The sequence below is a fragment of the Canis lupus genome, chromosome 9, assembly GCF_003254725.2.
Source record: "Canis lupus dingo isolate Sandy chromosome 9, ASM325472v2, whole genome shotgun sequence".
In the NCBI taxonomy this organism is placed as follows: Eukaryota; Metazoa; Chordata; class Mammalia; order Carnivora; family Canidae; genus Canis; species Canis lupus.
Window position 1 is genome coordinate 37122362 of NC_064251.1, and position 13579 is coordinate 37135940.

The 13579-nt window shown below is 42.3% G+C and overlaps 1 long non-coding RNA gene across 2 annotated transcripts in view; it reads right to left on the minus strand.

Annotated features, from left to right (window-relative positions):
• Positions 1 to 4762: 4762 nt before the first annotated feature.
• The window catches only part of LOC112654958 (uncharacterized), a 45442-nt gene continuing 36625 nt past the window's right edge, over positions 4763 to 13579 (minus strand). Inside the window, exons 3-5 of one of the 2 annotated variants that reach the window (XR_003133484.3) lie at positions 13107 to 13273; positions 8471 to 8532; positions 4763 to 7541 (exon numbers count right to left, since the gene is read on the minus strand). This is a non-coding gene — a long non-coding RNA (uncharacterized LOC112654958). The remainder of the gene's footprint in view (positions 7542 to 8470; positions 8533 to 13106; positions 13274 to 13579) is intronic. The other variant, XR_003133483.3, reaches the window with a different exon arrangement.

Here is a 13579-nt window from a genome sequence, read left to right on the forward strand (position 1 = left end):
AAACAAACAAACAAACAAATAAATATTAAAAAAGAATTTGTTATATAAATGTAGGGGTATCTTGTGAAATCAAAGGGCAGGGAGACTTCAATACCTACTTAGGACCTTGAATAGGGACTTGTCAGAAACCAAACCAAGGCAGTTGTTCTCTTTATCTTTCTAAGGGCATAAAGAGCCTCAACTGTGCCTTTCTCAATAGACCAGCTCTTTATTATTATTTTTAAAGATTGTATTTATTTATTATGAGAGACACCCAGAGAGAGAGAGAGAGGCAGAGACATAGACAGAGGGAGAAGCAGGCTCCCTGCCAGGAGCCCGATGTGGGGCTCAATCCCAGAACCCTGGGATCATGACCCAAGCCAAAGGCAGATGCTCAACCGCTGAGCCACCCAGGTGTCCCCCCAAAATATGTATTTTCAAAAATGTTCATCCATGCCCTTGTAGCCTGTGTATCCTTTCAATTGCAAGGACCTGTAATTTTTGGACTCTTGTTTCTATTTCTCAATTCCAGTTCTTCCACAGGATTAAATGAGAGGTCTTAGAACTGCAAAGAAAATTGGTTTCAGGTTAGTTAGAATAGTTCAGCCTCCTAACGTCATATCAGCAGAAGATACCACTGAGCCACAGGTACAGTGAAAGAGGGTTCTGGAGTCTAGCCAGACCCTTTTTCTGACTTCTCTGTTCCAGGTGCCCCTTCAATTGTTCAGGGAGAGTTGTTTCTGAGGTTTTAGTTTAGGCCTAGGAGCTAGGAGTCATCATGACAGTGGTGAGATGGCTGGCCTCCATGCAAAACATGGAGAAAGAGAGAAGAGTTAGTGTCTTCTGGGAAACTAAAGTAGAAAACCAGACAGTGCAAATAAAATGACAGTCTAAAGGGAATGAGCTGAGAGAGGAAAAACAGGTACAAGCAAATGAAACAACAGGAGGCAACAAGATGAGTAAGTAAATTTGGAAGGTATATTATTCAAGATTAAATCTGGAGGAAGAACAGACATTAGGACTAGTTGATCCAGTGATCCAGTGATGTCATGAGACTCATCTTATTCTTCACCCAGGATGACTGCCTGTAGCAATCAACTTACATGCTTCCACCATATAGTGGGAGAAAAAGAATGGCTTTCCATAGCTCTTTCTCAAGTACAGAATTTTCCTAGAAATCTTCAGGAAGCCTCTCTTAGTGCTAGGTCACATGGGATTACCTTTAGACCATATGGTTTTCAACCATAGGCAATCTTTCTCCTATGAAGACATTTAGCAATATCTGGAGACATTTTTGGTTGTCACAACTGGTAGAGGAAGGTGCTACTGGGATCTAGTGGGTAGAGGTCAGGGATACTACTAAACATTGTACATTGCACAGGACAGCACCCACAATAAATTATCTGGCCCCAAATGTCAAGAGTGTTGAGACTGGGAAAGCCTATTTTAGACCAAGTAGGCCCACTCCTCTGAAGCACCCAGACTTAGGTATGGGAAGGGTACATACCAGAGAAAGACTGATAACAAGGAGCCAAGAAGTAGGAGAAGATGGAAAAAAAAAATGTCCTTTTTAAAAGCCAAAGGAGAATTTCAAGGAGGATATGGCCAGTAATAACACATGCTACAGAGAGGTCAAGTAAGTTCATGACTGAAAATCAGCCAGTGGATTTATCCATAAAGGGGTTACTTGTTACCTTTGCCCAAGAAGTTCCAAGAGGATGATAGGGACCAAAGGTAGGCTGATATGGAGTGAGTGAGGGATGGTGACCAAGAGATCTTAACTATGGTGTAGGCAAATCCTTCAAGAAGTTTGTGAATGGAAGGAGAGAGAGAAGGAGCTGAAGGATCAGGGAGTAATTTGTTTTAATTTTTTTTAAATAATAACTTGTTTTTAAATCATGAAGAGATAGGATCATTTTTTAAAGGCTCATAGGGAAGATCCAAGACAGTAAAAGGTAAAAGAGAGGGGAAAATGAGACTGCCATCTACAATAGTGCTTCTCATACTTTAATATACATGTGAACCACCTGGGAATCTTGGACTCACCTGTAGGAATCTATTAAATGCATATTCTGATTCAGTAAGTCTGGGGTGGAGCCTATGGTTTTGCATTTCTAACAAGCTCCCAGGTGATATCATAATGCTGCTGGTCCATGGGCCCCACTTTAAATAGTAAGAATTTACAACAGTGGTTCTCAAACTGAAGGGTGCATCAGAATCACCTTGTGGGCTTGTTAGAACAGAGGTTGCCAGGCCCCACTCCCAGAGTTCCTGCGTTCCCAGCAGTACATCTGAGATCGGGCACAAGAATTTGCATTTCTAACAAGCTCCAAGGTGCTGATGCTGCTAGTCCAGGGATCATACTCTGAGAATCATTGATTTAGTGTATATATGGAGAAAATCCCCTTCAAAGAGAGATCGCTTCACCACTGAGACAATAAGGAAAAGGCAAAAATTGACAGGGCTAGAGATAAGTTGGTAGGTTTGGGGGAGGTAGGATGCTGAAGAATTTACTGCTTATTGACCTGTATCTTCTCTGTGAAGAAGGAGTAAAATCATTAGCTGAGAGCAAGAGAGAGAGGATGAAGGGATAAGGAACTATAAATATTAGGTATAGCTTATTGCCCTCCAATTAGCTCTCTTCATAACACCATACAAAAAGTCTATTTGTTTTGTTACTTATTAAAGGAATGTTTTGCAATTAATTCATCCAGACATGTTGACCAGGAAGTTATGTGGTGCAGTGGAAGAATTAGCAAGACTTTCCTTTGGCTGGTAACTAGAAACTCCTGCTTTGGAAATTTCCAAGCTTGAATCTTGTTGACAATGTGCTTTGATGTAGAAATGTAGGAATTCAATTAGCTTTATTTTTATTTAATTTTTAAAGATTTTATTTATTTATTCATGAGAGACACAGAGAGGGAAGCAGAGACATAGGCAGAGGGAGAAGCAGGCTCCATGCAGGGAGCTCAATGTGGGACTCAATCCCAGATCCTGGGATCACGCCCTGAGCCAAAGGCAGACGTGCTCAACCGCTGAGCCACCCAGGCATCCCTCGATCGGTTTTAAAAGGCAGAATGATATAGAATTTATAAAGGGACAGACTCTAGAATGAGAGGCTCTGGTTTCTTTCTTTTTTTTAAGTAGGCTCCACACTCAGTGCAGATCCCAATGTGGGCTTGAACTCAGGATCCTAAGATCAAGACCGGAGCTGAGATCAAGTGATAGATTCTCAACAGGCTGAGCCACCCAGGCACCCTGAGGCTTTGGTGAAACCTTGGGCAAGCATGTTCACCTCTCTTGGCTTCAGTTTCTATAAAATAGGGACGAGAACAGGAACAGTACCTATCTTACAGAGTTTTGGGGAGAATTAAATAAGATAATGTAGTAAGTACTTGAAACAGTGTCACAGGAAATACTTCAAGTCAACTTCTCATTTAAATCAATTTCATAAAGATCATGTGAGGGGATTGAATTAAATCAAATCTAGAGCCACATCCACCTTCATCCACAATTTTTTTTAAAGATTTATTTATTTATGATAGTCACAGAGAGAGAGAGAGAGAGAGAGGCAGAGACACGGGCAGAGGGAGAAGCAGGCTCCATGCACCGGGAGCCCGACGTGGGACTCGATCCCGGGTCTCCAGGATCGCGCCCTGGGCCAAAGGCAGGCGCCAAACCGCTGCGCCACCCAGGGATCCCTTCATCCACAATTCTAGGTGAAAATTCATATGAAGTTGTGAAAAATGTACATATCATTTCTATTGTAATAGCTAATATTTAGGGGCGCCAGGGTGGCACAGTGGTTGAGTGTCTGCCTTTGGCTCAAGTCATGATCCCGGAGTCTGGGGATCAAGTCCCACATCGGGCTCCCTGCGAGGAGCCTGCTTCTCCCTCTGCCTAGGTCTCTGCCACTCTCTGTGTGTCTCTAATGAATAAATAAATATATTTTTAATAAATAAAATTTAAAAAATAACTAATATTTATTGAACCGTTTGTTGTGTGCTAGGCATTGTTCTAAGCCCTTTACACATGAATTCAGGTGACCTTCACAATAGCTCCATGAGATGGGGTCTATTATCCCAATTTTGTAGGTGAGGAAACTGACACCTGAAGGAAAAGTTGCTCAAAGTTACACAGAAAATGAGTGATAGAGTTTGATCTCATACAGTCTAACTCCAGAGCTATATTCCCAACCATCTCATCATATAGCCTCTTCAGGGCACCACAGTGTGAATTCAGTTCAGGTGAAGTGTCAAATAAGTGGATCACTTTTCAGTTGGTATTAATAAATTTTGAGATTCCAGAGTCTAGAAACAACTGTTTTCAGCTTTGTTCAGATCCCAAGTGGTGATCACTAGGGTGTATGTAATACCAATTAACCAGAGATTAGCTTTAAGCTTGGTGCTTCACACAAACTCTCAATAGTCTTCTCTTTAGGTCGCCAACTAATTATTCTTATTCAACTGGACTATTATTATACTTAAAAAATAGAATTTATGTGAAATGGAAAATTATAATAACGGTCACTATTTGTTGAATACCTTATTTCATTCTGGGTTCCTTATATGCTCCAGCCTTAATACAATGGCTCTACAAAGGTAAATACTAATACCATTATTTAACAGATAAGAATCTAAAGTTAATAGGATGTCTGGGTGGCTCAGTGGTTGAGCATCTGCCTTAGGCCCAGGGCGAGATCCTAGAGTCCCAGGATCGAGTCCCACGTCAGGCTCCCTGCATGGAGCCTGCTTCTCTCTCTGCCTGTGTCTCTGCCTCTCTCTTTCTCACAGGGCTCTGCACTCAATATGGAATCTGCTTGAGATTCTTTCCCTCTTCTTCACCCTCTGCTCCTACCCCAACTCACCCACATGCTCCCACCCTGAAATAAGTTAAATCTTTTTTTTTTTTAAGATTTGTATTTATTTATTCATGAGAGACACACACACACACACAGAGGGGGTCAGAGACATAGGTAGAGGAAGAAGCAGGCTCCATGCAGGGAGCTGGAGGAGGGACTTGATCCTGTAACTCAGGGCTCACACCCTGAGCCAAAGGCAGATGCTCAACTGCTGAGCCACCCAGATGTCCCAAATTAAATCTTAAAAAAAAAAAAAAAAATTGCTGGGGGATGTCTGAGTGGTTCAGCAGTTGGGTGCCTGCCTTCAGCTCAGGGCGTGATCCTGGGATCCGGAGTCCCGGGATCGAGTCCCACATCAGGTTCCCTGCATGGAGCCTGCTTCTCCCTCTGCCTATGTCTCTGCCTCTCTCTCTGTGTCTCTCTCATGAATAAATAAATAAATCTTTTTTAAAAGTTTGCTGGGAGTCAGGAGAGTTTCCCTATTTCCAACACTTCAGAATGAAAATAATTATTTAAAAAAAAGTAGTGTGCATTGAGCTTTCACAACTTCAGGGTCTGTCAATCTCCCTAACAAGGCTTTACTTTCAGTTTATAAGGTGTTATTTGCATATGGTTCTGGGTAATTAATGACAATCCTATTCAGCACCTTCTGTACTAAAGCATAGTAAAGGGAAGAGGAAATCAATAAACATATAGCACAAAACAATAAAATCCCTGAAGGACAAGTGACAATATCACTGAGATTAGATCCGTGGGAAAAGATTCAGAAGATGAAGTGAGGTTAGGATATGTCACAATTGTAGGTTGATTAGACGGTGGTGATGGCAGGAAGTGAGATGGGCAGAGAGATTGTTTAAAAGACATTTCCTCCACTTCACTTGGCAAAGGAATGATTTCCTTATGTTCCTTTCAGAAGCTTGAGTCTCATAGACTTTTCAGTTAGTGACTCTTTTGAACATGTGTCATGGGATGAAGTACAATGAATTCTTCTCTCCACCTCCTCTTCAACAAACACATCTTCCTACCCCAAATTAAGTTCATCTTGTCCATACCCTTGCCTTTGGATAAGATAGTCTCTCCGCCATTCCAGTTCTCTGAGGTAGCCCACTCCTATCCCACCCCATTCCCCTGTTCTAGGACTGTTGATATGGGATAATTAATATACATTGAACATTGACTATATACAATGGCTTGGAAGTTATTCAATGATAAATCCAAACTAGACCAGCTCCAACATGACCACCCCAACTCCCCAACTTGGATATTATGATACAGAATCCACTGAGACCTTATCTGAATATAGCCATCTCAGGAGATCATCTGAACCCAGACACCAGGATTTCATCTAGAGGCCAGCTAAAATTACCTATCATTCTTGGATTTTACCCAAAATACAGGCAACTCATCATTTAGCCACTCTATTTTTAAAATTTATTATTGAATAATAAAATAAATAAATTTTATTTATTCATGAGAGACACAGAGAGGCAGAGACACAGGCAGAGAGAGCAGCAGGCTCCATGCAGGGAACCCGATGTGGGACTCAATCCCCAGTCTCCAGGGTTAGGGCCTGGGCCAAAGGCGGTGCTAAACGGCTGAGCCACTGGGTGTCCCTCAGTATCGCTTTATTCTCTCTTTCCTAATTCATCATCCCACTGCTCCCTTCCCTAAAATATTTTCCCCTGTGTCTTCTGGACATTTATTTCCTCTATAAACAAACTCCCCCACACTCTCTTCTCTCCTATAACCTTACCTTCCTCCTTTCCTTCTTGTCTTATCCTGAAAATCCTATTCCTGTACTCTCCTTTTGAAGTTAGGGAGCCGATGTTTTCCCATAATCCACAGATCGTAAGGGCTGACGGGTATTTTGAATTTTTCTTCTTTCTGTTATTATCAAACCAATATTCCTCTCAGATGGGTACAAGTTCTTCTACCACTTTTATTTATTTTTTAAAGGTTTTATTTATTTGAGAGAGAGAGAGAGTGTGTGTGTGTGTGTGTGAGAGAGAGAGAGAGAGAGCATTGGGGAGGAACAGAGGGAGAGAGAGAAGCAGACTTCCCACTGAGCAGGGAGCCTGGTGGGGGACCCCATCCCAGGACCCTGGGATTAGAACCTAAGCCGAAGGCAGATGCTTAACCAAATGAGTTACCTCAGTGTCCTACCACTTTTCTTTCTTATCTTCCAGTTTATAGTTACTATTCTGCATTTATAAGAAGAGCCTGCAGTTCTAGGCTCTTATCTACCTCTAAACCCCATATTGTGCCTGCATTCTGATAACTTCACTTTGGGAGAACCATTCAACTCCCAAACCTCACACTTTCATGACTTACTCAAGTGACATACATCCTTCACTCCGGTTTAGACTCACACATGACCATGCTAGAAACTACTCCACACTGGAAATCTTTGACTCCAATTGACTTACCATTCTCTCTCTTCCACCTCCAACATACTCTAACCTTCACCACTATTGTTCTCAGGTCATACGGAGACCTATTGTTTCTTTTGTCTTACCAGCTTTATTGACGTTTGACTAACAAATACTTATAGGTTCTTGATCTTTCTTCTCTTGCCGACTTATCAGCCCCATTGTTGCATCGCTTCTTTTCACTCTTCAGTCTGACCTCCATGGCTTGTCACTTCAAATACTCTTTCAGAAGCACTTTCACCTTCCTCACATCCCTTCCTTCTTCAATCAACCTGCACATCAAAACACCATCTCTGAAATAAATCCTGTGCCCTTTTCTCTGCCCCATACCAAGAATGATGAGGAATGCTATGAGGAAAAATGCTGGTAACAAATTTCTGGATCTGCAGATGCAGACTAATGCTCAAGAGCCTCACACATTGTCCTTGGTTGAGTGTCCTCCTGTTATCTCCCACCATTCCAAGCTTCCCCCACTCACTTCCAGTCCCCTTAAATGCAGAGCTACTCACTCTGCAGCTCATTCTTGACTTGTTTTTAAATCACTTTCATGTTATGCCTTTGTACCAATCTTTTTTGGTCAGTTTTGGGAATTTTCATTTTCCCCAAATCTTTCACTTAATCCAGATTTCTGACATAATACATTTTTTTTTAACATCTGCAGAAGGAAAGTGACTGAATCATAGAGAAGAGCTAAGAAAAAAGATAGGATAAAAAGACCATGTTTCTCCTCCTTTTGATCTACCCATCCTCAATTACCTGAGCTAATAATCTTTTCCTACTTAAGCTGGTTTCAATGGGATTTCAAACCAGCTTAAGTAGCTGTCATGACCAAATGTGCCTCAATATATCTATCTCTTGTGTATGCTGTGTTTATCTTTTTCACTGGGTCACAGACCCAGTGTTTTCCTGAACTGTTCATATTTGAGTGAGGGTAAGTCTAGATCAGCGAACTATAGCCCATGAGCCATACCTGGCCAGCAACCTGTTTTGTTTCTACAGCCCACAAGCTAAGAATGGTTTTAATATTTTTTTAAATAAGTATCTGCATAATTGCCTTGGTTGTGTCTCTTGGCTCACAAAGCCTAAAATGTTTACCTATCTGGCCCTTTAAGAAAAATCTTGCCGACCCCTGATTTAGAGAGTCATGATAATTGACTAAAAATGTTGTGCATTTATTTTTCCTGGGTCCCTCACTATTTACCTGGTTGCTGTCAGAGTCCTTCATCATGTGGGTTTAAATCATCAGTTCAGCATTTCAGCATCCTGCACAGGGTAAGAGGAAGTCAGAGTCATAGGTCATCTTTTCTAGAAGTTTGTCTTAGTGAAGCTTTTTCCATTGTTTATTCAAATTGCTGCCCCAGGTAATAGTTTTTGGTATCAATTTTGTTTGGCCTGGCTCCTGTTTTGGATTCGGGTGTTATGGCTTCCTTCCTGGCTGTTTTGTAAGTTGAGTTGAGAGTAGCTGCCTCACGGGGTCAGTTGCCCCTAAAAATAAGGAAACTTCTCCCAGTGTTGAGATAACTACCTGCTCTAATGAGATGTACAATCAGGGAAAGATCTCCCCACAAGTTTTTCTATTTTCATGACCTCCTTTTCTAAACCCTGCAACTGCCCTCAGGTGCTATTGATCTGTAGCATCAAGTCAGTTTCCAAGTAATAATGGCCCCCAAACCTTCAAAAAACAGCTTTTTCTAGGAGATTTTATTTCTTTGATTAGTAGGTACTAGTGTGGCTCTGCCAGGATTTCCTCTGCTTAGTTTTCGTGATACTGCACTATTCTCTTGGAAATGATAAGTTTTTACCTTTCATTGAGTCCAAGGGGACCATTATCTAGCAGAAATTCTTTTGTGATTGTGATATATATATAATCTCCCTTCCATCATTTCATCATTGGCATTATTTTCTTTTGATTATTTAAGTCAGTTCCATAGACATAGGGGAGTAGACATATATGTCTTTCACTAACTCTCAATCACTGGAGGACAATAAAAATTAAAGACAGAAAGCTTTTGTCAGACTAGTGCCTAGAACCCCAAAAGGTACAGTTCAGGGCAGCTCCGGTGGCTCAGCGGTTTAGCGCCGCCTGAAGCCCGGGGTGTGATCCTGGAGATCTGGGATGGAGTCCCACATCAGGCTTCCTGCATGGAGCCTGCTTCTCCCTCTGCCTGTGTCTCTGCCTCTTTCTCGCTCTCTCTGAATAAATAAATAAATAAATCTTAAAAAAACAAACAAACAAAGGTACAGTTCATGTCTCAGTCATAAAGGCATGAATGACAATGGAGATGATATGAACTGATTCTTGGGGGTGGGTGGGGTGGGGACTAAGATGTCTGCTCCACGGCCTGGATGAGTTCAACTAATGCCAGATGAAAGGTCCAGAGCTAAGTAGGAGAGATTAGCACCTTATTCCAAATAAATAGCCCATGATGCTTTTCCCTTCCCCAAAGATAGCAGTGATGGATCAAGAACACATCCTGGATGATAGGATGAATAAAAACAGGACCAGAAGAATCTATTGGGATTTGTTTCAGCCAAGGCAGTCATACAGAGAATTGACAGTACTCAAGTTATCACCTTGTGTTTGTTTTTTTTTGTTGTTGTTGTTTTTAGATTTTGTTTATTTATTTGAGAGAGAGAGAGAGAGCAAAAGCAAGGGGAGGGACACAGGGAGAGAGAGAGAGAAGCAGACTCCCCACTGAGCTGGGAGCCAGACACAGGGAGGGCTTGATCCCAGAACCCTGGGATCATGACCTGAGCCAAAGGCAGATGCTAAACCCACTGACTCATCCAGGGACCCCTCAAGTTGTCACCTTCTGTCCAGGATCTGATATCAGTAAGCAGTCTTCTATTGCACAGCAGGCTAGGGTGTTGCTCTTGATGAAATGACCTGTGGAAGTTCCATTTAAGAGAACCATACACTTTAAAGATAATTGGGGTATTTCACATCAGAATAAGTTTAAATCATGCTGTGAAGACTCAGTCAGATCTGACCTTGAGTCTGGTGGAAGCAGCACAAACTTTAAATAAAAGCTCTGCTACAGGGATCCCTGGGTGGCACAGCGATTTGGCGCTTGCCTTTGGCCCAGGGCGCGATCCTGGAGACCTGGGATTGAATCCCACATCGGGCTTCCGGTGCATGGAGCCTGCTTCTCCCTCTGCCTGTGTCTCTGCCTCTCTCTCTCTGTGTGACTATCATAAATAAATAAATAAATAATTAAAAAAAAAAAAAAAAAAAGCTCTGCTACAAGGCAGCCTGGGTGGCTCAGCGGTTTGGGTGCCTGTCTTTGGCCCAGGGCGTGATCCTGGATACCCGGGATCAAGTCCCACATCGGGCTCCCTGCATGGAGCTCTGCCTGTGTCTCTGTCTTTCTCTGTGTCTATCATGAATAAATAAATAAAATTAAAAAAAAAAAAGCTCTGCTACTACAGAGATGTAGAATATGTGCGAAGAACCATGTTTAGGAATGAGCTTGCCTAGAGATAAACTTCCAAAATGGCAGAATGAGGACTTCAGTGAACTTACTTTTCCACAAAAACAATACAAATACTGGCAAAACAACTAAAATGAACCATTTTAGAACTTTGGAAATTAACCAGAGCCCCAGGACAAACTGGAAGTCATCTATCCAGGAGAAATTACTGAACTTTGGTTAGAAAATGGGATCTGTGGTATTTTAACTTGTGGATGGGATGCTATTTCTATCCACCCTCCCTCCCCAGCTCAGTTTATGGTAGCCACAAAAAGCCAGCGGTCTCACAGCCCATGTAGAGGACTGACCTCTTGTGGGGCTCAGTTAAAAGCAACATCCCCAGAGCACAGCCAATATTTTTTTCAGCTCCCTGGAAAATCTCTATCTTTAGGTAGTTCTGGCTATTAGATTTGACTCAGAATTCAGCTCAGCAGAAAAAAAAGAAAGAGGGGGACTTGCGGCTCAGTCGGCTAAGCGTCTGCCTATGGCTCAGGCCATGATCCTAGGGTCCCGGGATCAAGCCCCAAGTCTGGCTCCCTGCTCAGTGGGGAGTCTGCTTCTTTCTCTCCTTGTGTCTGCCACTCCTCCACCTGCTTGTGTTCTCTCTGTCAAATAAAAAAATAAAAATTTTTTTAAAATGAAAGGAACAAAGCATTTCCTTTCTTTTTTATAAAGATTTTATTTATTTGGGATGCCTGGGTGGCTCGGTGGTTGAGTGCCTGCCTTCAGCCCAGGACGTTATCCTGAAGTCCTGGGATCGAGTCCCACATCAGATTCCCTACATGGAGCCTGCCTCTCTTTCTCTGCCTATGTCTCTGCCTCTCTCTCTCTGTGTGTCTCTCATGAATAAATAAATACATTTATTTCAGAGAGAGAGAGAGAAAGAGAGAGAGAGCTCAAGAGAAAGCATAAGCAGGGGGAGGGGCAAAGGGAGAGAGAGAGAAGCAGACTCCCCACTGAGCAGGGAGCCCGATGTGGGACTTGATTCCAGGATCCTGGGATCATGACCAGAGCTGAAGACACTTAACCAAACTGAGCCACCCAGGGGCCCCACATTTTCAAAACAATAGCCATCTACTGGCAACATTGCTGCTGGTAAGGTTATGCTTTTCGTTGGGGTTAGCAAGAGACAAGATGGGCATTTAAGAGTACACCCTGAAGAACTAGATAACCATAGGTAACTCTAAAAAGCTACATCATATTCCAGGGGATCTAAAAGGCTGTGTAGAGGCACCTGTCTGGCTTAGTGGGTAAAGCACGTGACTCTTGATCTTAGGGTCATGAGTTCGAACCCCACCTTGGGTATAGAGATTACTTAAAAATAAATCTTTAAAAATAAGTAAATACATAAATAAAAATAAAAAGCTGTATGGTGAGTAAACACACATTTCTTTGACTAATAAAGAATAAAATTCCCACAAATGTGTGAGTTGGTGGAGTAAGGCAAAAGTAGAGAAATAAAAGTATTTTGAAGCTATATTAAAAAAAAAGGCTGTGCACATGCTCAGGAGAGACTTGGGAATGGAGAAGGTCCTAGTCACTAATTTCAGGCTGACTTTAAGAGTCTTTATAAGCAGAAAGTGAAAGCTGAGACTGTCATAGACTGTCTGAGGTTTGAAGGCGTGTCTTCTCACACAGACTCCCTTGGCAGACATCCAAGTAGAGAATACCTCCTGTTCCTAATGGGTTTTAATTTGTAAGTTTAGAGAATGAATGACAAGACCCAGGACCCCATTCCCAAGGAATGTGAGAAGAGGAGAATTACTCCTCTGGCCAAATTAGAGGAAGAAATGGAGAAAGTGGTAATAATAGTGTGATCCTATAAGCATACAAAAGTGACCTGGCACGGAGGCTGAGCCACAACTCTTGAACTTAAGAATCAAATATATAGGGTCAAAGTGAAGAGCTCAGTGGCTTTTGTCTTCCTCTAACCTATCATGAAAGTCTACCTGATGATCAGTGGGGTATCAAGAAAATCAGGGAAATAGGGGGCTAAGGAAGGGTAGAAATGAGCTAGGTAGGGATCCTTGGTCATAGGGCCTGAACCATGCATTCCCTTCTCTCCTTAGAATTTTCATACTTGCCATATATCATCCCTGGAGGGGGGATAATACCCATGACTGCATGTTCCTGAATGTGTTGGAGACTCACTGGAGCTATCAGAATAAGAATTAGGGGAAGAATAGAAAGAAAGAGTGATATGTCTGTGTAGCCTCAGTACAGTCTTGAGCTGGTCTCCTTTCTAGAGTGAAGGTGTATGCTCCTTTTCAGATTGTCCAGGACGCCCACAGACCCTTTTCCCCATTCCATCAAAACCCTTCCTCTTCTGCCTTGTCCTGGTCTGAATTATTTTCACTCCTCCCTTACTTGTCTCTGTTTGCTGCAGTATTTTATTCCATACTCAAAACCATCAGTTTGTTGCCACATCTCCCCAGCCATAGTTCTCTAGAGGGACCAAGTGCCAAGATATCCAGGTTTCTGTACAGAGAACTCAAATATCAATGACAACTTTTGGGTTTACCTGAAAGCAGAACCTGTGACAAGGAATTGAATGAAAGTTGTTTACTTGGAAAATAATCACATGAGGGAAAAGATTATGTAAGGGCCATTACCTAGGTTGTTTCTGTGGGAAATGGAAGCTCTGGTCAGCCAGGGCCTTCTGAGAAACTATAGGATGCCTCCCAGAATGATCCGTCTGCAGGCCAGCAGGGTGGACCATCATCCCCTCTCATTCCCCTTTGGATAAGTTTGCCCTGGACTGCATGTGTCTATGGATCTAGCAGACTCCTGTGGCATTGGGGAATGTTGTCAGGGCTTCTGTATATGGTCATGGCCACTGT